The following is a 26264-nucleotide window of genomic DNA, read 5'->3' as shown; positions in this document are numbered from 1 at the left end:
TGAAAGTTAACTTGGAAACTTAGTGGGCTGCTCTCACTCTCTTTCTCTCTGTTGACTCCACATGCTGTAAATTCTTGTCTGCAAAACCACGTATGCTCTCTTTTTGAGAATCTCACGCTGATACCTCTAGTTTCAAACTGCAGTGACATTTTACACCATAAAAGCCTTTGGTGCAAACACAAATGCTATCTAGTCTTTCAGTTATATTTTAAGTTTTCATGCGTGTTCACCAGCTGTCCTGACCATGACCATTGTGCATCACTTGCTGTTTTTGTTTTCTTTCTTTGGGCATAAGCATGAAACTGACAATTACCTGCTGTGTCCGTTCAAAATTTTTCACGGAATCGATACAACATGACAAGACATTTTCATTTTCTTGTATGTGTACATTCATAAAATAAAACCTTCTGACATACTGCCAATTGAGCATTTTTTACCTCACCTCTTTCTAACTAAAGGGACGCCATTAGAGATCCAAGCTGCTTTTTGGGTCAAAGCTATCTTAGACAAACTCGTCTGCAGCTGAAACATGTCATGTCTTTAGAGGGGAAACAGGGGCGAAGAGGAAAAAGCCGAAGCATGTCTAAATATTTTCTTACATCCTCCACTGTTATCCTTCCTTTCTTCCCAAGACAACTCATGCATCCTTTGACAAGTCCCTAAAACAATGGGATTGTGCATCACGGTACAATGTATGTCTCCACTAATCCCAGGTGGTTGATGCGTGGTTCATTCATCCAATGATGAAAGAAGGCATTTCTACCTCAAAGACATTCTAAACCACTCCTATTTAAAAATATTTTTCCTAGTCTTGCTAGACAGATACAACCATCGCTCAACATCCTATAATTCTCCCAAACCATTTAATTATTTTATGGCTTTTTATAATAAAAAAAAGTGCCACGTAATAAATATACTGTGACAGACGCAATTACGTAAAAGAACATAGAGATGAAGGTTTCTTCCATTTGGATCAAACAAACAAAAAAAAAAATGAGACGACAAAAAAAGATAAAAAGAAAGAACTCAAGAGAACATAAAATCAGTCTAGACACAACAAAATTGCTGCAAAAAAATAAGTGCAAGAGATAAAGTGCAAGAAGAGAGAGGTGAGAGTGCCTATGCTGGTTTGATATAAAATGAGTTAACCTAAAATGAAATGGAGCAAACGTGGAATTGAATTTGCTCAGTCTTCTGCAGAACATGAGTGTGAGCAGCAGTTCGGATTGAAAGTTGATGATGTAATACCTGCAGCTGAAAAGCTGACATATTTAGTGGATGAATTTAACATAAAATGTCTGAATCGCCTTGGAAAAAAAGTCTGAAAATGAAGTTTTGTATTCATTGAAAGACAAATTAATGCTATAAAAACATAAGTATTACTAGTTTCTAAACTCTTAAAAACACCCGAGGAAAGGGAGAAAAATAGATGGATCGTCTCTGTGTTTAAAAACTAAAACCCCTGAAAAGCTTTGAAGAAGAATCCCATCATTGTTGTTGTAACCTGTGGGTGGAAGGTTGAGGTGGAAGAGTGTTTCATCAGAAGGGAGGATGACATGTACTGAGAAAAACAACATTGTCTTTTGCCTCTTGCTGTATCGCCTCTTTAACCATCCCCCCAATATGTGTGTGCTGGTGGCCGTTCTGCTCATGCCTGCACGGAGGAAAATGATTTACTGCTGCTTTCAGCTTCACACACAGAGTGAGAAGATTACTCATGGAGACGACACACACTTTGGGAACTGCTGAAACACAGTTAAAACAATAAGGTGGCTCCTCTGCCAGGTTCATTCCTGTGTTTTGCCTTGTGGGTATGCTGTTCTCCAAGGTAATGATTTATTTCTCCCTCTCTAAATCCCAGTATTGTTAGGCTTTCCATGCTTTAATAGGGGATGGAAGAAAACTCCTAACTATGAAACAGATTCTCCGATCATACAGGCGGGTTCACATACAACCCTGTCTCTTCAAATGATACCCAACAGATACTTCTTACCGAAAACTTTTTTTGCTTACTTTCCTAATTAAGTATCCATGACCATGGGCCACTTCATATGTAAGGATTTTGTAATTTCCAGAGAATTTTCTGTCAGTGTGGATTTAAAGTTAATCTCTTCGCATTGATTAAACCACCGGAAATATTATTTCTAGTCCTCAAAATTCCTTATCTAGAGTTTTTGCCGACAAAAATAATCCCTTCATGACTTAAACAGCTTAGATGTACTTCAACACCTTAGCCTCATTTATAATGCGTGGATGTATGAATATGCAAATGTAGTCTCCACCTCCACAGCTTTCCTAAGGGTTGCATTTACCTGCTTGACTTACAGTCTGCTCAACACTTCAGTTATATAAGTGAAGGAGGGTGAAGTGTTCATGGATGCCTTTGTGTTAGTTTATCAAAACAGAACCATCTTTTGTCTATCTCCATTTAGAAAGTTAGGGTTGAAAATATGTCTGAAAATCCAGCAAACTGTTCAGATTAATTGTGTTCTCTTGGGCTCTGAAAGCTACATTGAACTCTGGATGTAATTTTAAACATAAACCCAATTTTGTATCCAGACAAATATGAATTGTAACTGGTGAGAATGTGAGACTAAAATACACAACCTTAAGTATTTGTATAATTTGTATTTGGATACTGCAATCTGTGACTGTGATCAAAATGTGCTGCAATGCCAATCCTGTGTCAGCAGAAGGCTGAAATGTAAATATTAACAAAAAAATTAAAGATCACCCTGAGCCTTGCTAAATTAGCGCTTTGTGATTTCCCTTTCTTTATTTAGCTTTTGTTTGAACTCTAATGGAAATCGAGTCAGACCAAAGTGACACAGATAACTTAAAAAGCAAAACTACATTTGTCGTGGATTGTAGCTCAGGGCTTGTTAACGTCTACTTCATAATGTTGCAGAGATGCAGTTCACCGGAGTTGGCCACAAAGGGCATATTTGGGAAGTCTCTTCCAAAACATCTGTATCTGGATATAATATATATATTTTTTTAATATTCATGTTCGTGTTAAAAATAAATACATAAATCTCAGTCTGTGCTCTCTGGGAGCTCAGACATTAAGATTACTACTTTTTCACATGCTTCTGCAATATTTTAATTTTACAATAAAATAATTGCACACTATTCAAAGTAGCAATCATTATGTGTGAAATCCAAATCTTACCAAACTGTTCAGATTAAATATTTTCTGGACTAAGAAAATATTTAGGTAGCATGTTTTGCCGGTTGATATAAAAAAAAAAATTCACATCTTCTTATTCAGGCTTTACAGTGTTGTGGATTAGCTAATTATATGTTACAAATATTATATTTTTGATATTTACATTTTCAGTTCGTTTAAAACAGTGGGAATTCATTGTGGAAATAAACAAGGAAAGAAATACAAACTGGTTGAAAAGTGGAAGACAACCAACCATATTTATTTTTCTTTTCTTGAAGGTAAACAGGGAAACTGAGATTCAAAAAAGAGAAAGAGGTAGTGACTGGGACAGAAAATCTTATTCACCTGTTGGTTGTGGCTCAACACGAGGGAGGGACTCACACACACCATGCTCACTTAAATACTTAAAAACAGAAACATGCAGGAATGAAAACATGAAACCTGCCCCAGCTGAACACCTGACTCAGGCAACCAGGACAGAGAAATGCTTTGAGGCCAGCTATAAACTAAGCTCTCACCTCGTCTATTTCTCCTCGTAGCTCACCGCTTGAGTCAGGGGGTCTTCTGCCTCCTCTTCTCGCCTTTTGGGTGAAGGCCAACACTGTCAATTCTCTTCAGCTTCTTCCTCTTGTGTCACCTCATTTCATGGCCTGACAGAGAAAAAGACCAAAAGCGGAAAACAAATCCTTAAGAAACTCTTTAAGTGAAATGCGTTGATGTCGACAAGCACCTTGCATTGAGAGAGAAAAAACAACACATAAATTTCCTACTTAAAGAGATGGGCATAATTTAAATCTCTTATTTGCACTGCAAAAAGGAAGGCGAGACAGCTAAAAAATAATTGCAAATCAATGCAAATTCTAGGGTTTTAAGTGCTTATGGTAAAAAACATTCCCATAATGAATGATTAATATTTAGGCATCATACGACTATACAAGTGTCATTTATAGTTTGCGTAACAGTTTGGTCTTGCTACTCTGTCCGTTTCGTCTCTCTTTTCTTTTCCTAAACTGTGTTGACATGCGCAGTTTGGGCAATTTTCTCATGGCTGTAACTGCTTCGAAATAATTGACACGGTTTGTTTTGCGAGAGTGCGTGCAGGGGGCGTCTTACAGTGCACTGATGAAATTGCTAACAGCTGTGACAGCCGCCATTGAGCACACAGACCCTCCCTTTCGCCATCTCATTTGTAGCGTACAGCTGCACAGATAAAGCACGAGGGTAAAGCAAATAATGCACAATAGCCAGAAAACAATGACTCTCCTCTATCACTCACTCGCACACACTCGCTCCAAGTGATAGCGCTGCTAAAAAAGAGCATGCCAGCTGCAAGTGTGGAAAAATGACTGGCACTGCTTGTCCTCTTTATTACTGGGGGCAGCGCAGACACCCCTCCATTCATTTGAATCTCTTTTTCTTAATGATAAACCCTCCTCGGTCACACTCTCGTTGCCTGCAACCTCTCTAACCGCACCCCTCCAGTCTGGTGTCAACCCTTGAACAAGGCAGCAACAGTGCTCCTTTGTCTGTCCTCCTCCCCTCCTCTCTCCTTGCCCCCTCATCCTGCCCTGAGTGATGCTGGTTGGCGGGGACGGAGGCATGCCTCGACAGGAACGCCAGAGGAGAGGAAGGGAGGGAATGCAGGAGGAAAAATATAGGTGGAGGAAGGTCAGTGGGAGAAGAAAAAAAAGTATGGTTCTAATACTCAATTGCTGTTATTTTTCTCTCTCCTTTCTGTACTTTTCTAGTATTTACTCAGATCGAGATGAGTGCAAGCTCAGAAAGCATTTGTGGGGAAAACGAAGGTGGGTTTCAAGTGACCACACCCTCAGTGAACCCTGCGACTCCAGGCTTCCCATCACAGAAAGTAATTTCCAAAGGAATACAGCCGGTTTGGACAGAGAAGCTAATTTTAAACTCTAAAGTAAAGATGGAAAAGACGTGGGGAAGAAAAACATTCAGTCTAATTTCTTCTCTTTGAAAATGATTGATTTTATGATTGAAAAAAATAATATGAGTACGACTGGGAGTACACAACATATAATTTATCATTTATGCAAAGAAAAACACCGGGTCCGAGCCCACCAGGGTTACTCAGGACATAATTTTAGCCAATTCATTCTGGTACCACGGCGGGTCCTGCAAACCCAGCTCCCTAATAGCATAAATGCTGTTCTTGTAGTGGTGTCTGGGGAATGTCTCATTTGGTAGCGAGCGAGACCAAGAGGTAGAGCAGCACCTTTTTAGCTAAAGTACACAAACATTTTGGCAACTTGGAGGAAATAAATCGGATCATTAACCCCATGTAATCCGCAAACATTGTGTTTATTGTAAACACATTCCCAGCTTTGTGTGTGGGGCGACTGGGGTGGGGGGCACGTTAATTCACTCTGAGTTTGAGGATGTGATATATAAGTGAGCCGTGACAACGTGAGAACCATGTCTTTCAGTTTCCATGCACACGCATCTGTCATGGCTCTATGTGTGTGGAGCATGTGCTGTGATAGACAGAGAGAACATGTCATAGACAGTGAAAACGAGTGTGAAAGTGTGTGTGTTTGTGTGGCATGACTACAGTGATGCAGCTTCGTGCCTTGATCTAGACTCCTGCCTGGTTGTGACACCCGCTGCGCCTGCTTCATTAATCAATAGGACAGATGAAGACAGACTCCTGCTGCGCTCTGACGGAGAACGGTGGCTTGCATTCCCTACTGTGTGTGTTTCTGTATGCACGTAGGCTCCAATGCCTCCGGGTAGAACGTGGCAGACATGATGCGAACCTTCAAGGCTTCCTGCCCACTCAGATCATCTGCATTGTATTTGCTTTCTTGTACCTACAGAAAAAAAAAAGCAAAGAAAATATCCTTGTCTATTTGATTATTTGAACATACTTGTGTTTGCTACTGTATTAACCAGGATGGCCTGAAGCCTTGAAGTCTTCAAAAAAAAAAAAAAAAAAAGATTAAAAATTGTACTAGGATTTAACTTCTGAGTTTAGGTTCTATTTACAGAATTATGCCATTGTCTCACTTTCATGTCTAGTAGAAAACTTTTCAATAAAAATGTATAGTAAACACCAAAATCACAGTGATTATGAGGCTCGAACTTTTGTTTCCCCTTTTTGAATGTGGTAGAAGCCTTGAGAACAAGAATCAACATTTTTCATTTTAGTTATATCCTTGATTTTAAGCACAGACACATGCACACAGCTGTAATTACCTGTTCTTGGAAACACACACACACATACACAAAACTCTCGGTGTGTTTATTTAAATTCTTTTTCAAAACCTGAGCTAAAAGGAGAACATGCCTTAAGGGCTTACTGAGAAACTCTTTGTGTTCATAAGTTTATTATACCTCTTGGTACAGTCAGACCATGAAAAAATTAAATCAAAACCTAAAATAAACTCCTCCTTTCATGTGACACCAAAGAAATAAACGCTTCATAATTTCATGTTTTGAAGTATTTTGGTTGCTTAAAAAAAAAACTGGAACTGTTACAACAATCTCTCAGTCATACTTGTGCAAATTGTGACTAAAATACTGTGGCCAAATGAAAAAGAATTGAGTAATTTGCAATTGTATTAGAGTGTCTATATGTGAAACTTGCACATCATAAATTTAAATATAGCTGATTAAACAGCAGTCATCCATCTTGACACCCGTTTAACAAGTTGAAAATATTTTTACCTAATGCAACCTGAGAGAAGAATGCTATAAATCATAGGTGAGTGTGTTTTGTGAGTCCAATCAAATGTCCACTTTTAATTGAGCAAAGCCGCACTGAAAGTCAACTTTTAAGAGAGAGATAAATTAAATAATATTGTTATAAAGCAGGATAGATAGGATCTGAGGAATGGAAAAAGGTTAGAGGGCAACATTGATGTGATTTAATGCTACCCTTCTTAAATCTCATGCTGCTAACTGACAGTCAGCTGACTCGATAAAGGCTCATAAACTTTCTATATACTTACAAGGACAGGGTTGGCTGTTTGGAAACACACAATATTAAACAACTGAGAGTCATGTTTTAAAAACTGAAGTTAATACAATTGCTCTTTTTGAAGTAACACTGTTTTCAGTACTGCAGCTGTCAAGATAAGGGCAGCTGCAGTAGATGGCTGACCACACAGCTAACGTTAGGTTGTTATACTTCTGCTCCTCTATGAAAGCAGAATAGTAGAAAAGCATTCAAATTGGCAAAATAAGCACTTGAGACCTACTAAATGTATCATGTGTTTATAGTTTTTCATAGTCTATGTATGAAAATCAAAACGTATTAATAATTTGAATGGTGATTATATTCAACAGCAGCAGTAATAGTTGTTACTTTTCTGTTTTAAATAAGAATAAATATATTATGTTTTATATGTTTGTTTTCCATGTTTAAATTAAATACCATATCATATTCATTTAAGGTTAACATACTATGAGAATCTTCCAACCAGCCCATGACTACAATGCATTTAATTTTTATATATTTTTTTCTGAAAATCAAACATTAGCATTACACATAGAAAATACCCTTTGTTACATTGCAATTTATTGTGAAAATGCAGCCCTGCCATTATTAAATCATAGGGTGAAAAAAGATGCAATGACTATTACATTTTGACCATAGCAATACAAAACATTTGTGACTTGTTCTCAAGTATATTCTGGTAACAGGAAAAGAGGAATGTGTGTAATTTCCTGGGCTCTAAATGACTTGAATGCAAAGCCACTTAGGCTATTTTCTTCCTTAGAAGCTAAATCTTGCAGAACGGTTATCAGTCACTGAGAATTTTTTGCCTCCTGACTGTATTGCTACACCGTTTTGTGTGCATTCAATATAACTTGTGATACTTGGCCAGAACTCAGTGCCCTCTTTGTTAGCCATTGTGCAGTGATGAATGAATCCTTCTTCCAAATTTCATACAGAGTTGCTCTGTGCAGAGCCATAGAGACTCCTTTGAGACCAGTAAACTGATGTGCAGATGATATATGGAGACACCTATAAAAGGAATATTAGCTAGTATCAAGTTGCAAATAGCCGCTAATTTAAAGTGTATGCAATAAAATTAGAGTATTATTTCTTTATGACATTGAATAAACTGCAATTAGCTATTAAGGTTTAATTTAGTTTCGCATTTTCTAGTATATTCCCTTCTTTATCCAAGTAAAAATAGATTAATGTGAGTTAGAGAACTTTGAATTTTTTTTTTCATGTTGAAAACATAGGCTAAGAAGCACATTTGTTTGATTTATTCAAGAAACGATTAAGAGGTTTGATGGATCTCCTACTGGCAATAATACATTAGCTGTAAATATGTGACAGCAAATCATTTTGGTTTATTGATGAGTAACTCATCTGCCTGTATGATTGATTTTTCTTTTCATAAAAGCTGAGCATCACTGCAGCACAGCATAGAGTTTGTTGATTCAGTGACTCATATCAAAAGCCCATTGTTTACTCATTGGAAAAATTATACGGTTACAAAATTTCTGCGTAATTCAATTGTACTTTACTGCAGAGCTAGAAGTAATGCTGTCAAAGGAATGATGTCACTCTTAAAATAAAAAAAAACTAAAAAATAATTTAATACAATTAATAACATGCAACAATAAAATATTTGAAAGTTAAAAATTTAAAGAAGAAAAAATAAACAAATAAAAAAAATAATGTGAATTTACTAAGACATTTTGTGGTCACTTCTTAACCTAAGGTCTCCTGATTGGATAGGCACATTGTGTGTTTTGACATTGTTGGCCTGACATTCAGACAAAGGGGGCCAATGTAGGCCTCAAGAGGGCAGATGACAAACACTCCTAAACCATAGCCAGACATAATCCCCCCACCTCCCACTAAAACCCCACAACAAACGCAGGGAGGAGGTGAACTTATTCAGAGCATATTAGGGAGGTGAAGGGGGCTGGCACAGAGGGACCCTCTTCTCTCAGCTGTCCTAATCGTCTGAGACAACCCCTCCAGAGGCAGATTTTCCCGCCAAACAAGATCTCGCCCCTCTCCCCCCAGAGGCATATCCCAGACACATCCAGGAGTGTTTACAAGGGCAAACGGCCATGAAGTGGAGAAGCTGACCAGAAATAAACAGCCCCCCTGGGAGATGTAGCCTAATTGTCCATATTCTTGGTCCAAATTAAACAAGCTTGCGCTCATTCAAGTATCCATATACTCACACGTCCCACCCACCATCACCATCCTGCTTTTAACTGACTGGCGCGCCGCTGATGCAGAATGATGAGCGAGACCCTATTGTCTCATTATATTGTCTTCAATTAGGGAAGAGATGATGGGAGACAATGAGAGGAGCATTTGTAATCATGAGCCTTCCAAACTCACGCTGGGAAACAGAACTTCATTATGCCCAATGGTCCCTCATTGACAATAAAACTCAGAAAATATGCTGTTCATCCTTAGGAAGTTTTCAAGCATAAATGGGTTGGAAAGAAGTGAGTCACCATGAAAACTGTAGGGGGTTTTGAAACTTAAGATAACAACAGATATGTACAGAGGCAAATTGCCTTATCTGAACTGCAAGAGAACAACAGATTGCAATCTATAAAATCTCACTCTTCTCATGCGAGCCTACATTTTATATTAACAATTTTAAAAGGGAGAGAACTTTGAGGAGCAGGGAGTGGATAAAAATTAGTAAAGTAAGCGATAGATAATCCTTTAAGAAGTACAAGAAACTGAAAGCTTCTAATTTGCGTTTTCCAGAGATGAATTTAAAGGTGTAAAGTGTTCCTCTGATGTCTTTTCATCTCCTTCCAGCAAGAACTATAAAGGCTAAGCCTGTGAGCAGAAGCTGTGGCAGCATTGGTGTCACAGCCATCAGTGAAAATGATTCTTCTTTAAGAAAAAAGAAACTGGAGAACGAATTACTTGCAGTCACCTGAAGAGCGTTCAGCTGAGAAATGACTCTAACCCGACATATCGGCGGCTTTGTAGCTCACCATGTCATTTCAAAATCATGTTCCACTGTGGCTGCTGTGCTTTGATAGAACCATCCAACCGGACAAATACTGCTTTCAGAAAATTGTGCAAATTATTTCTTTCAACTGGGATTGGGGGTGCATTGTCCCCACCCTCCGCTCCCACTGCTTCACTTTGCTTTTCCCTCTCTCGTGACACAAAGAGCTAATCTGAGACAAACACTCGCTGGCTTGAACGCATTGTCAGAGCAAAACCTGGGTGATTTTATTTTCTTGAAATCACGTAAAGTGACGGCTGAGGTGAAAGCCAGCATCCTTGGAGAGCAACACAAGGCTTAGAGAAAAATTGCTCCATGTCACACAATGGTGGGATTATATACCATGTTTTATTTTACTCATCCAATCATTCAGTTGTTTTGTCATGTGTACAGTATTAAAAAGACGCCAAATAGATCCCAAATTTCATTCTCGTTTTATTTTGCCCATTTGCTGATGAAATCATTCTGCAGAGGGTGCCAGTGAAAGGGATATCCACAAATTCAAGCTGCCCTAGGGCTAAACATCCTTTACTCCAAAGCCCCTTATCTGATTCCACCAAATGGGGCAAGACCATGGCCATGCCAACCATAGCCTTCCCGTTTTTTTAAATGTCTCCCTCTGCCTTCAAACTGCTTTATTGATCACGGACAGACCTCATTTTGTAACACTCTATTTGTAACATGATCATCCATACAAGAATGGCAAGGAGATGGACGGATCCTAATTCTCTTTTTTTCCCCCTGTCTGGGGCTTTGTGATATTTTGTGGATCGTCCCTGTCAAGATCAGTATTATCTGAGGTTCCCGAGGTCAGGTAATACTGTTTGGGAGTTCATTTCTGCTTAGAGCAATTGTTCTTTTTAATCTTGAAAAATGGGTAAAAGAAAACAAGCATATATAGCAAAAAAAAAAAAAAAAAAAAAAAAAAGGTTTCCTCAAATTAGAAGCATTGATTTCCAGTTCACACTTGGATGTTTCTGACCTGAACCCAAACAATAAATGTGCTCATTGACCTCTGAGGACTTGACACATTCCTCCATGTTGAACAACGCAGTGCAGCGCAGGGAAGCATCTGCCTCGTCACTCCACCCAGATGGCAGCAGAAAGTATGTAAATTGGTTCATTAACCTTACAGTGCTTTAACCAGTGGGCCATGCAAAGGGCTCATTCAATCAGGGCTTTCGTGAATTTTATTAACGCCCATTAATAACATCAGGAAACTTTTGCTAATGGCCTGAGGTAGTTTTCTGTGGCGATATCAAACACTGTAGTAATTATACATGACATCCTTCTGATTAGCACTTTTGTGATTATTACACCATGTAAAAATCTCATTTACTCCCCTCTTAAAAAGAGTTATCCATCTTCTTGGTTGGTGGAAAAATATTATGGCAGCACTTACCCCATCTGCAAAAGCAGGTTTGGATCTTTAACCCCAGACAATAGAAAAGCATGTAGAAAAAGTGAGGGGGATTGTATGGGGGTGAAAAATGTGAAAGGGAGCTGCATTTTCATGTGCTGTTTCCCCCCCTCCATGCAGTGTGTATGAGGAATTGGCACGCCATGAGTGTCTGTGTGTGAGCTGCCAGCAGTGAGGGCTTGCACCTGGAGCAGGGAGGAGCAAGTGAAGGGGCCAAGGGTCACCTCGTGGGCTAAACAGGATCGGAGTTCTCCCTCTTCCTAAGGAGGCCAGACGGCCCCCGCGGCTGCATCGCACAAGCAAGTCTTTCACGCCCCCTTCCTTCCTTTTCCCCCTTCTCTCCTTCCTCTCCTGGTCACCTCCTTTTCTTTTCTCCTTTGGAGAAGGCACAGTAATCCATAACCCACTCAACTATCTGCAGCTCAATTATCCCTCCCGTTCCTCTATTTTCTCCCCTTGGATGAAGATTCAAAAACAATTAACCTCTTCACGGCTGGGGACTTTTCCCAGGAAAGAGTATGATTGTAATTGAATGACTCCACCATTTACATTCCTGACCATGACTTCACTTCTTCATGCATAAATCTGGTGACCAAAATCTTAATCTGCAGCTTTGTGATTGTTCAACATTATTACCATGAATGTTGTGTTATCAAGGTGTGAAAACCGTCTTTACCTTAGGCAGAATTTAACCACATAATTTAACATTAACTAAACAATGACCTGTCTAGATTTTAATACTGTTTGCGTGTGTCTGTGTGTTGGGCCCAGGGGAGAAGGGGTTATGTACAAGCTATTGTGTGATCAAAACACTGTAATAAGTTCAACTGAAAGCACTTTCCGAAAATGGCACTGCTAGACAATTTTACACCAAGTGTCTAGCATCTTCAGCCTTCAATAAACTGCTCTTTTTCTCCTTCGATACAGAGGGGCCTCCTATTCATCTCCAGGTAGAGAGCCTCAAAGTCTAGGAGGGAGGAACAGCTTGTTGCACCCATTGAGCTTTTTATTACTTCCCCCTTCAAAGGGTGGTGGTAGAAGAAGACACAGGCCCCATACCTCCCTGATGCGATGATGCAAAGAGTTTCAGAAAACAAACACAAAACAAGGGGAAGAACTGCAACTGGAGCTCGGTGACAGATTTTAAAGACACTTGTTCTTCAAAACATCCCATTTGAGCAGATTATATTGTTGATGCACAGCGAGAGCACCCTCCCACCCCCTTCCCCACTCACCCCACTCCAGTTGTTCAGGGGATAATCCTCAGATAAACAAGTTTATCAAAAATGGATACATTCGAGAAAAACAACTGGTGGCATGCTAAAAATATATCCTTTTTCGACGAGTGTCTAACAAAGACTCTGATCAACCGTTTTCTGTGAGGCAAGCTAGCTTAGTGTCTAGCTAACCCATCTGAAACAAAATGATGCAATGCACAACCAACAAAGAGGCGGAAACAAAAGAGGTGTCTAATGGCAAAAGCTTTGAAGATAAATCTGTCAAATGTCCATCATCTTTAATCTGGTAAGCCTAACATATATATTTAGATTTCAAATTGCACAAGACATTAATCAACTTAAAGATGATGACATGTTTTTTTTACAGCTATTTCAGGATAAACTGTCCTTTTCTTTATTTAATGTTAAATTTAACATTGAAAATTGTACGTATTTTTAGTTCATCCATCTTATCCTAATTTTGCCAGAACAAAATAAAACACTGTCATTCGAGCTTCAAAGTAACAACGTTCAAACATCAAATGAGGTCTTCATATGGATGTCTTTTACTCTTCAAAAAGATTTACATTTTTAAATGGAAGATAATTTGATATTTTCTTTACCTAGCCATTAAAATTTTGCTCCAGATGGGTCACTTCAGAAGCTTCATCAATTTGTTCAGGAGAAGGAATATTATCAAAAACGTAGGACCTATAAAATCTTATTTGTGAATACATACCATATTCTAAATAAAAGTAAAACCAACAAGCCATTTTCTGCAAGGCAAACCAGTTTAATACATACCAAATTTGTGAGATTTTTTTTTTTATAATCTCACCCAACAAACATCAAGAAAGAAAGGGATGTGCAAGAGGTAAGGATGGTTCAAGGTCACTCTTTCAAAGAGAAAAATATAACAAAAAAATTGATATATTTTTGCACTTAATACTTTTTCTATTTCAGGTGTTAAAAGACCTTCATGACAAACTAGAGACAGTCCTCATCATCATTATGAGTCTTTTAAGTCCAGTCCTTATTCTTTATATATAAGGAAAAATAAAATACATCCATCCATCCATCCATCCAGCTAGCCCATTTGATCAAGCCCCATAACCCTATAACTACATTTATAAATCAATAATGTACTTAGGTGGACATCTCGTCATTGCTTCTTTGATCACATATACACATTTAGATTAAAAGGAGAAAAGCTATTTTCTATATCACTTGAATTCAATATTAGAAATAGAGGGGTCATTGTATAAGCCTCACAGCGAGTCAAATCAGTCTTTGTTCAAGAGATGAGCATTCGGTTGATAATTAAAAAAAGACCTAACTGTGATTTAGTAATAAGACACTAGTGTTTAATGGAGCATATTTTCTAAGGACAAGATTAATAATTAACCCAACTACCAATTCTTCGAAACAACCCGTCTTAATATTTTTGATAGCTATACAGAAAGACACAAAATGATGTAATCAACATCCAACACGCATTGAGAAACAAAGAGAGGCTCAAATGGAAGATAAATCTGTTAAATGTATGTCTGCCAATTTTTAACTTAAATATATTTTAGCTTGTCATATTATATCGATTCCAAAAGACCTTAATCATTACCTTCATACAGGATGTCTACAGACATGTTTTCATGCATGTTCTTGTCTTTCTTATTGGTCTCAAAAATATGTTGGAAATATTACTTAATTTACCTCATAGGTGCCATCCAAATTTTGCCAACTGGTTAGTTCAGATGTTCAGATTTAGCAATCCTCTCTCTCTGATATATATATACAGAGCAATGTTGTTTTTTCTGACTATTCAACAGCATTATGCTTGCGGCGGGCCATTATAAGGACTTCTCTGCGCCATCAATCAGTCTTTGTTCAAGAGATGGAGTGCTCAACTGAGACTTAAAACGGACTTAACTTCACTGTTTTAATATTGATGTTCTGATGTTTTATGGACCATAATCCACATCGACATTTAATTTCCCCAAAAGAAGAAGGACTTAAAAAAGATTTAAAAAATTATGGATCAAAGTTTCCTGTGGTTCGTTTGGAAACAAAATTGTAGCAATAGTAATACTAGATGAAAAATGTAAAGCGAATCACAGAGCACACCACCAAAGACTCTACATTTATACATATGCTTGCCTGGAGAACACAAGTAGAATCTGCATCAGACACACTCACACAATAGAAGGCAGAATAAGTCTTTGATGTTTCCTCATGAGAGTGTGTTTGAGTGTGTGTCTATTGCAGCTCTGTGAGTCACCCACATTCATCCAATATCCATACAGGCTGCACGGCGACAGCAGCACAGTAGCACTGAAACTGCAACCCTTTTTGCATGCAAACACAGAAACTCACAAACAACATTATGTGTCTTGATTTGGGGTTGAGGAACAGGGGACAGGCAGGGCAAGCCAGGCCTGCAAGAGAACAGGAGCGGGGAAAAAGTGGGAGGAGAAGATGAAAACCTAAAAACAACTGGCTGCACTTCAGACAGACTGAAACTTCTCTTGATCATTATGTCTAGGCTTCAGGTGTCTGGGGTCGGTGTACTGTAGGCGATAGTTAGGTTTGAGGGTTGTTGGGAGGATGGGGTGGGTGAGAGTAGATAAGACAGCAGCCAGACAAAGAGGGGAACAAGAAGCGCTGCCTACATACCACCAGCATCAAGAAACAGAGGGTGGGAGTCTGGGGAAGGAGCGACAAGAAGAAAAAGAGGAGGGTTATAAAATTTTGATTAGACGATCTTCCACTGAAGTGATTTTCTGTGTCGGGTTTGCTTTTCTTTTTTCCCTCTTTCTCTCCTCTTGCCCGTTCCCCTCCCTTTCTTGCTTTTCCAGACCACTGCCTGAAAGAACAGGGCAGACAGATTTTATAGGTCCTAATTAAAGCCATCTGAAGCCTTTCAAAACATCAAATGGCCCTGGTCCCCTGCTCTTTCCCTCTGATTGTGCGGTAGATACAAAATAAAAAGAAAAAAAAATCTGAGGGCACCTACTTTTTGGATTAACTCTGGACTGTACATAAATTTTGTACTCCCTCCTCCCACCTATGACCCCCAGCACCCTCTAATTTCCAATCAATAAAAAGGTTCACTGAATGACATGACCCCATAAGGTGCATAAGGTGAAATCCAATTCACTGAAATTTGACATTTAAGGTACTTTACTTAACAAGTAAGAGGGGGAGGAAAAACAATTAATCATTATTTATTTTTTATTTTTATCTCGATATAAGACTTAAAATTCACCTCCATCTCCGTCAGGCGGTTTGAAGTGAAGTGCAGACCTGTTTCAGTGCGCCTCAAGTACTCCATTTATTTCTCCTGTCGGCCCCCCCTAATTGTCCTCATTGAGCCGTGTGGACCGGTTGCACAGCCTGCCTGTCTGTCTGACTGGGGTCAGCGGGTTTACTGTGTGCTTTTTATCTATATTTCATTCTATGGCGCTGCGCGGAGACAACCACACATGCACAATGAGGACATTCACAGAGACGCACACAAAGAATGCCGACAGCAGAGACAGGAAAAAACAAACTCAGATTACTCCAACATTAACTTAAGTCAAATATGTTATGATACACCGACATATGAAGGTGTTTTTTTATGTCAAAATATCTATTTAGATTAAAACTAAAAAGAACAGAACTCGTGCCACGCAAAAGTGAAACAAGTTCTGCATTTGAAAATGAAGTTGTTTCCAAGTCATTACTTTTGCGAACAAGAGCATCCAGAAAAAGGAAAATATTATATCTCGCCACTTACAATTTATTACAATAACTTCGGGGTGTTATTGTTTCAGAGCCTGCCTTTCCCCCGTTTGGACACAAAAAGTCTCTTCCAGCGGCAAAAGCGGCTGTCGTCCTCCGCCGACAGGAGTGCTTGGTCAGCCTCATCGTCAGGAGATAAAGTTTGTTTAAGATGAACACCTGGTCAATCAGTTGCAGGGAGAGAAGGGCGGACGTCCGATTTCCTCCGATGTCAGGTCTTCAGTGATGCCTGCACTCGCCGGGATTGAGCGCCTGAAAGGACTGGAGAGCGCACAGAAAGGCGTCATGTGAGCGGGGAGCGCTGCGCCATTGGCCAGTCGGGTAGAAGTATGATAAGGCTACCCTGCGCGCTATTGGCCCAGGACGGACGCGGAGGCGCCTCCTCACTTGGCTGTGCGCAAGAATGTGTGAGTCTGAATGTTCATAATTTTCAACATGGCAAGAGCGGGTAGGGGGTGGGCGGTAGGAGAGCAAAAGTAACAAATTGGTATTGAGATGTTATGCTTTTTTATCCACTGGTTTGCCTTTTTGGTCAAGGGTGAAAGAGGAACATTTGCACCCTCAATTTCCTGCCTGGCTTCCTAGATAAATTTACATGACACATTTAAAACATTTTTAGTATTACAATAAAAAAGAAAAAAAGAAAAATCAGTTTGCAATTCTTTCAATAAAAAGTTTTATTTCATAAAATGCTAGCAGCCTTTTCTAATCATTCAATTTGAGACTTTCTTTACAGAAAATTATAAAAGTTTTGTAAAAAAATAAAACATTACTACAAACTTCCTTGAGCTACTTGAGGTCTGGAATTACAAGATTTTTGACTTTCCACCAGGCTTTTACATCTTTGGGTTCAGGTGATACTTTCTCAATAAGTAGGTTGAGGTGAGAAAGAAAACCATTGCTGACTTCAGGAATAACAAAAGTATCAAGAGCACATGTGAAATGAATGAAGTTAGAGGTTTACATCAGTGACATTGTGACGTCAACTGTGACAGGAGCTTAAGCCGTCACCGTCAAAGCTCCTCCTCTTAAACAGTAATAAAAGTAGAAGACATGCACAATATGCTAATCCCAATGATCAAAACATAGCAAGACAAATTTGGTAAGAGGTCAGGATACATCTCGGCATGTCTGACATGTCCAAATAAATAAATAAATAAATATCTATACCTACATATCTACATATAGATAGACAGGCAAGAATATTTTCAATTTAACTTGTTGGACAAATGTATATAACTATATATTGGGTAAATCCTGATCTGTATTCGGTAAACATCATCAGCTCAGATACCCATTAGCTGCTTTTCTGAACATTTATTCTCTTTACTTCACAGTCTGTTCTGGTGGGGATGTCCAGACAGTGTAGCCAATCATATTCAAGCACAGGTAGTATTTAATTGCTGCAGTGTTGTTGAAAATTGATTTGACAATATTGATTATAAGTAAACAATATTAACCTGTCAGTTTCTTTCTTTACCATTGAATGATGTCCTCAAATCTGATCTAAAATGATACACATCAGGTATGGCAGTCAGTTTATGTAACTGGCTAAATACATTACCAATATGGTGGTACTGAATGCATAGCACATAAAATATTTAATACTGCAAAATATAGCAAAATATGGTGTATCCTAGTTCAGGTTTAGCCAGTCAAATCATTGCAGAGTTTGAACTTGGAGTTATTTAGTACAGTTCAGATTCCTTAATATCTAATAAAATAGTCCTTGAGATTAGCACATTTGATTAGCACAGAATCAAATGTTAAATCTGATTCTGATTTAACATTTAGTTAAATCAGAATCAGAATATACCTGAATCAGAAAATTCTTCTGAAATATGTGACAGAAAATCTGCTCATGGAACATCTTGGTGAAATGGCAGCCTTATATCAAAATTTTAACTCTGAACACGATCTGCAGAGTATTTTTCATGGATAATTATCTTCATTAATGGGTCCATGGTTGCTTGTGAAGAATTTATTTTCTTAATAATAATGCAGCCATCTTCTGTGGAGCACAAAGGCAACTTATGTTCTCAAACATTATAAATATAAAAATAAAAATTAGGAATTTTCTGATCGTACATATCTCCACTTTCAAGAGAACTACAGGCCAATTTGAAGGATTTTTGTGCTGCTTTGCTGCTATAGCAAGATCTACACCGGTTTTGCTATAGATTTCTTTCATCCTGTTAAGGTCCCAAGCTGATTTATTATTTAGGAAATGTGGAGATAATTAAAAGAGAAGGAGGCAATCCGTAGATATGGAGGTAACCACCAGAATGTGGCCTCTTTTGTATTCTCTTTGAAATACCTCAAATTAGCATAAAATGTTCCGACTATTTGTGTTCTCCCGCAGTTTTCTTTATTTCCGCATTAATTCTTTACACAGTTGGACTTCACAGAGGGAAACGGGACATAAAAGAGCATCCTCTCGCCGTCTCTCTGTGGTCCTCCAGAGTGTGGAGACAGAGGAGCTCAAGGATCCTGTATGGGTGGGAAATAGAGCGCATGTAATCTGGAGCACGCATCTTCCCCCTGCTCAGGCTGCAGCATTAAATCGATATTCCGCAAAGCTTTCCCTTGTTTTCACATTCACTTGACTGCTGCCGTAATGCGCCGCGAGGGTCGAGCAGCCTCTCCCTGATTTTTGTGGCACTTGCCTCCTACCCCTCGTCCCCACTGCTCTCCACTTCCCTCTTCTGCCTTTTCCACCTCCTTCTTCACTTCAGTTCACTTCACTCCATTGCAGACACCCCCATTTGGATGGCTTCAAGGCGATGCTCCTGTTCCGTTTGTCTCCTCTGCTAACGCGAGGCGGCAGGAATAAGGCAAGGCGTTATCTCAATACAAAACATTATCTACGCTTTGGTCCTCCAACACCGTGAAACAGTGATTATAAACTGCTCGAGGAGCATGTTTAAGGGTTTTGAGGCTTGTCGCCACACTTAAGAAACATGAAATATATCGCACATTACACGCCGTGCAATATATTTTTAAAAATTTTTGTGACGGATTATAATGCTTCCCCTTTTTTTGACCTTTTGCTACCGCTTTTGATTCTGTCTAGCCCATAACCTCAGTAAAATATGACGAGCAGTGTTATTACTGGACGCATGACAGAAGCATTTCTCGCCAGAAACCAACCTATGATTTTCTTTTCAAGATTTAAAAGCTTGTTGTGTAGCAGCATCCCAGCGCAAGAATATACCATTTATGCATTCATACACTTGTTCTTTCCCTCACACTCCGCTGTTATGAAAGCAAAGCCCTGCCTCTGCAAAATGGGTCACATACACTGCAGTGACTTTATTTCAGCAAATGTATTGTGCTTGGGTGAGTCTGTGAGCGGGACACATGTGAGTGTGTGATTGCACATCAAAGGCAAAAAACCCCTGCAATATTAGAGGATGGATGTCTTTGCTGAAACAGGACTTGAGCAAAATCGAGCAAGTCAATGTTTTCATTGGCTGCAAGCTTCTGTGATTAGAGTTTGCCCAGAGAGCTAAGATGTCATTCTCTATTTAATACCTTCAAACAGCCAAGGGGAAGATGCCCACACTCAAAAAATAAACTCCAGTGGCATCACATTTATTCTGCTGCAGTCCCTCAGAAAGGCTAATTCTACCTCAAGTGTGTCCAAACATTGGAGCACATGAGATTTTCTTTCCAAAGAAAAAAACAAATATTTATTTCATTTTAGTTTGTGGGTTTTCAAGCATTACCAATCAAAAAGAGAAGACAGCACCATACTGCCTTATTAAGCAACACCCATCACAACACAGGTTAATCTGCAATGTGCTGTGGCCCTATATTTAGAGCAATGTTTTGTGAATACTTAGCATAATGTGCCGTGATGAAAGAAGCTTTCCAAAGAGGTTAACTTCATATCTGTAATTCTTGCATATGAGCTTTCAGACATGGATTCCAAAACTCCTGTTCTCATTTTCACTGCCTTATAAATACAAACTAGTTTTGTGAGAAGGATGTTGATTATGATTGGTGATAATGGTGTAATGTTTCGCAAAGATTTCAAGGCTGTTATTTCCAGAGCTTCAGTATTGTATGAACATATCTCCAAACATTATGTGAGTTCTATTTCTGTAAAACTGCACAGCTTAGTTTATCTTTGTACAGGATATCAGAAAAAATATTTACATTTAGTGCTTTTCACATTTTGTTTTGGAGCAACTACAAGTGTTCTTTTTTTTTATCAGTATCATAATAGGCCAACACAAAGCAATGCATAATTGCAAAATTGAAGAAAATATAACATGGTTTACTACACTTTTATAAATAAAATGGCGTATGGCATGTAGAAGTCATCTTATTTATGAAATGGTTACCTCTCTCAACATAATTTAATAAATGTTTAAAACCTTCTGTGAACTCCTCTTTTGTTAGAGAACATAACTGAGTAATCATCAAGACCATGAAACACCAGGCCAGTAATAAAGTTGGAACATCCAGGCTATAAGGTTCTCTAAGAGCATTATTCAAGCTCTTAGCTAAAAGTGAAATGAGTATTTCGCAATTCCTATGATTGTTAGATACATCTTGGTACAAACCTACCAAGCTGTGGCTGTCTTCCTCAACTGACATGCCAAGAAACCTGGTCAGCTCAGCAGCCAAGAGACCAGTGGTAACTCTGGAGAAGCCAGAGATATCTACTGTTTGGGTTAAATAATCTATCAAAAGAGTAACTGTAAGTTGTGAATCCCACATATAAATGGAAGAGTGGCAAGGAGAAAGCCACTGATGAAAGACAGACATTAGAAAAATGCGATACAAAACACATGTTGGAGAAAATTAAATATTTTGGCCAACATGTAAAACGCTATGTGAGGCTGAATACTCACACCTCACAACACTATCTCAACAGTCAATCAAGACCTGAAAGCATCATGCTGCAAGGAACTTTCTTTTTCTCCATGGACAGGAAACACAGCCCGCTAATTCACCTTTCAGCAGGACGATGATCCAAAACATAGGATCAGAGCAACAACAAAGCATGTTAATTTGTTAAAATGGCCCAATCAAAGTCCAGACATAATCTACATCAAATTAGACTGAGCATGAATTTTGCAAATTAGATTAAGAAGCAAATTTATCTTCTAAATTTGCTGAGCTTGCAGAGAGCAACTGTAATGAAAACAATAGGTGGTTAAACATAGTTGATTCTGACAGGTTTCATGTAAATAAACACCACAGTTTTCTGATTTTATTTTTGTTTTTAAATTTTTTCACTTTTTTCCCTCTGAACAATTATGTGCTGCTTTTTATTGGTTTATACCATATAAAATACATGGATTTTTGGAATTTTGAATTAGAAGTATAAAGAGGTACAAAGAAATAACACATCATGGTTCTTCTCATCTCTTTCTTCTCGTTATTCTCACCTCTTTCTTCTCATAATCTAACATATCACTGAATGCGTTCAGAACATCAGGCATGGTTGACGTTCAGGTGGGACAGTGCGAGTCGGTCATTTCAAGAGCCTTTACCTCCATCTGCTGTGTGGTCGGCACAACCACACGCATTTACACACAGATGCACAGACAGGCAAGATCGTCTGCCTGGTTGAAATGCCTGTCCCTTAAGCGCTATACGCTATATGCTTTGGCCACACAAATGTGCTACGCCAGGGGCCTGTATGGCATCTGCCAACTTGCTACTGAAGCCAAGGCTTAGGGCCGAGGGAAGGACCTGAGGGCGAGATAAGCTCTTCCTCCCCTGGTCAGCGCTACGCCGTGGGGACCGGACAGGCCCGGAGCCTCAGCTGAGCACGACTGATAGTATCCACCGGAGTGTACGTGCATGTGCAGTTGGATGAGTATGAGTTGCATGTGCAAGAGGAGGCTTGGTTGTGTGCATCGACGTGTGTATGTGTGTATCCACAGTTGATCACACTTTTGCACATTTGTGGAAATGGACAAATATGAGAACAAAACCAAAAACGCTGGTCCCCAAAGTAATAAAAGTTGTGCAGTTTAGTGGTAAGTGTTAACAGAAGTGCTCAGTGAAATGTTTCCTTTTGAGGAAGGCTTTTGCATTCTGGAATTGACAAGAAAATGCAAAACAGAAAAAAAAAAAAACTAAAATCTGCTTCTTTGCAAAAATGTCTAGAAATGTAGAAACTAACTGATGTGGCAATTTTCCCAAGACATAGACATAAGCATGATGCATTTAGGGACATTTCATTTATACATGTGTGTAAAACCTCGGTTAGGCATGGAAACATAAAGCTTTTAAGATCATTACATTACACTAAAAACATCTGACAAGGACATGACTTCCAAAGGGCTTCTCATTTAATTTTGACAGCCTTTGTGTTTTTCCTCTTGCCTGTTTTACAAGGTGTGATTAATTTTGTTGCTAACTGCATATCAATCTGTTCTTATCCGCTTGCTCCAGTTCATTAGTAATTGAACATGAGTGCAACCTCCTCCTTTGTCAATTTGTGGAAAATGAACTCTCTGTTTAACAGCACTGACCTTATCATTTTTACTTGTTATATTTGGAACACTCATTTTTTCATTATAGTTAGAGTCACATCCCCTAATTAGGCAGGGATAGCAAACTGAATTAATTAAAGGCTTGTTTTAATTTCGTTGACATTTGTGCATGGTGAAGTAGTCTGGGTGATGAAACATAAAAAAAGGGATAATTTTTAAAATATAAAAACATAAATTTATTGAAATATGGTTATATTAGGACATTTCACACAAAGAGGATTGGGAGTGATCTTCTATGCAGCATGATATCAAAAAGAAAAGCTGCAATAACCATAAGCCATCTATTGAATGTGATGTGGGTATTGTTTTAACCACAGTTAATCATTATCATGATAATTTTAGGAAGGGAATCTAATAATTACTTGGGTAACTAGAACAGAAATTGCTGCCAGGGGAATAAGAAGCAACTGTTTTACATCGAACATCCTGAGTCGCCAAGGAAATTTACTTGGAAATGTTTAAATTCATATGAATCAATGGACAACAGATCATCAGTTCCATTTTTGTTGTAAACAGGATTGAAGCTTTGGATTGGAGTAAATGAACAAGATCACTTCAGCTTGTTTTTCATCTTGCAAAGACAAAAGGGGGGAAGAGGAGGGCTTTGATTAAAAGAGCTTTGTTCTCTTTATGGTGGGAAGCAGAGAAAGTTATTGGAAAAGTGGTTTAAATTTCAGAAGCACTGACAATGCCAAGAATTATGACATGCAAAGATAAGCCTTGGGAGTCTTATTGCATCATTACTGTCTTATTATCCACTTGGTTTATATCCCTATGGCAATCGCATTCATTACATTATTGGCAGCTATTCTGTGGTGTCCATTGGGTCTAGAGATCTAAGATGTCTAATTGTTATAGCCTGATTTTGATTTTATTATTAAATATGTGCTGTCATCCCATAACTCATGATGTCTCAGCTAGAGGTGACACCTGCCATGGGATATGTTGCATATCTTCTTTGAAATGGACCAAACAGAATTGCACCCAATAAAGTATATTCGCCTGATAAATAGACTAAGTTTGCATAATGACTATTACAACAATTTCAAGCTTCAATCATTTGCTTTAAGAAATGCCTTAAAGCAAAAAAAAGGCCTTTTTTGATTGTCCTTTATAGCTTTGGTTTTTCAGTCTTGTTCCTAGTGATTGTTTAGCTATGCTTGGTTGTCAAATAACATTTTGTTTTCACAATGTTATTCCAGCATTTTTGAAAACAATGCCACAGACAACACAGAAAGAGGAGTGGCTAATCAGAATGAAGTAAAGAAAAAGAGACTGTCAGAGCATAAAACCCAAACTAGCACCACCATTCACTCTTTTTAAGGTCGTACCTCTGGAAAAAAAATATACTTGTGCAAATAGCATACAAAATATTTGTAGGGTGTCTTGTTATTCAGTCAAATGCATTCTTTTGTCTGTACATATAGCCAGGCTACTTAGTTTGCTTTAGCCCAATGACTGCTGGAGATAGACCAGCAGTGATCCCTTCATGGATAAGTGGGTATGTCTCATGGATGGATGAACTATAGTAACATAAACTATGTCTATGTTTATGTTACTCTATAAAAAGCAAAACAGTAAAAAGTTTTAATGACCTGTCCAGTAAAAATGGCTTCAAAGGTACAAAATGAAAAGGAACTGGATTACTCCAAGTACTTCAAAATCTGCTGGTCTACAGGTAAATTCAGAATCTACCATCTACAGGGAATGGTCAGAAATAAACCCAAATATTCTACACTGAGCCCATAACTATCAACTGAGTGTTGTTCAAATCTCAAAGCCTATCTAAGTATTGCTGCTGAATATCTCCATGCCTTTATCACAAGAGTTTTGAAGTTATGACAGCAGTAACCTGGGCAGCTTTGAACACAAAAAAGGATCTAATATAATACTGAGGAGGTCTATCTGGTCCTAAAACAATCATTTGTTCTTTGATTGGGAAACTTGGATGACTTCTTGAAGAATAGAGAGCAAGTACTGTACATTGTTATGAGAGGTGCTTCTGGAGTTTAAGTCCGCACATGTTTTGACAGAGGGAGCAAGAGAAAAATATACATAAAGACAAATATCCAGAGATCCAGGTCAGCTGTGTGGCCTCAGCTGGAGTGGAAGGCTACACCTGTCAGTGCTCGGGGGCTTCTCCCTCTCTTTTTCTGTCCAGCTGGACATGCAGAGCCTCTCAACTCCTCCACCCCCCCTCCATCCTCCACTCCCAGATTCAGGCCAGTTCAGCTCAGCCATGCGTAGCCATCTCTGGGAATTTATTCCGGATGCTTTCAGTTCCTTACATCCACTCCTCTCTCATGCATAGTTTTTTCCTAGTCACTCCCTCCATCCCATGCTTTCCTTTTATCTGTCCCATGACCGATCTCTATTTTATCACATAGAGATCAATCTCTCACACTTTTCTGTCATTCTCACACATTCTCAGTGATAAAGTAAAGTTGGGGGGAAAAAATCAAAACAGAAGTGACTCTTGTCTCTCTCCTGGGGTCTGATTCAAATAAAACACATGCTTTCTGAATTTACGTTTAGTACATGGCAATGAATTCCTAAAGATTTAAACTAATAGAGTAGTGCTATATCCAACAAGCCACAGGCAAAGTCATCCTTTCTTCTTGCACTTACTACACTAGAGAAGATGATGGCACAGATACTCAAAGTTCCCCTTTTATTGTTGAATTTCAGCCGGAACCACTAAGGAGCAGAACACATTCCACCAAGTTTTGTCTCCCGCTGTGCATCCAATGCTTCCTCCCAGCACAGTCAGCAGAGACGGCAGCTGGAAACACTAAAATCTTACTACAAGCATCTTTTTTTTATATTGTGTCTGTAGCCGGTCTTTTCCCAAAGTGTGCCAGCACTGTAAAAGTACATTACCATTTTTTTTTTGCAGCGTTGACGACAGTTTAGTGTGCTGGATGAGCACAAGCAGAAAGACATTTTATATATGCATTTATTTATGTTTTAATTTTTCAAATCAAAACAGTGAGCATAAATCTGAATAGTGATGCTGTCATCCAGGTACTTGGTTCTTCTTCTAATTCTTGTTTAATGGCAGCTGACAACAAACTGGTGAGGAGTGTGGACCAAATATCACAAAAATACACCCAAAAATAATCCTCATATCCTATCATCCAAACTGGAATATAACCTGCTAGCTAGGAAGGAAGGAACAAAATA

The 26264-nt window shown here is 38.7% G+C and overlaps 1 long non-coding RNA gene across 1 annotated transcript in view; it reads right to left on the bottom strand.

The window, feature by feature from the left end:
• LOC129371519 (uncharacterized) overlaps window positions 1-16791 on the bottom strand; it is a 30898-nt gene extending 14107 nt beyond the window's left edge. The window contains exons 1-2 of the long non-coding RNA XR_008607159.1: window positions 16559-16791; window positions 3688-3819 (exon numbers count right to left, since the gene is read on the bottom strand). This is a non-coding gene — a long non-coding RNA (uncharacterized LOC129371519). The remainder of the gene's footprint in view (window positions 1-3687; window positions 3820-16558) is intronic.
• Between the last annotated feature and the right edge of the window lie 9473 nt (window positions 16792-26264).

Source organism: Poeciliopsis prolifica, unplaced genomic scaffold (genome assembly GCF_027474105.1).
Source record: "Poeciliopsis prolifica strain line A6 unplaced genomic scaffold, Auburn_PproV2 SCAFFOLD002, whole genome shotgun sequence".
NCBI classification, from domain to species: Eukaryota; Metazoa; Chordata; class Actinopteri; order Cyprinodontiformes; family Poeciliidae; genus Poeciliopsis; species Poeciliopsis prolifica.
Note: the sequence above shows the minus strand (reverse complement) of the source record. Positions and strands in the feature narration are given on the sequence as shown.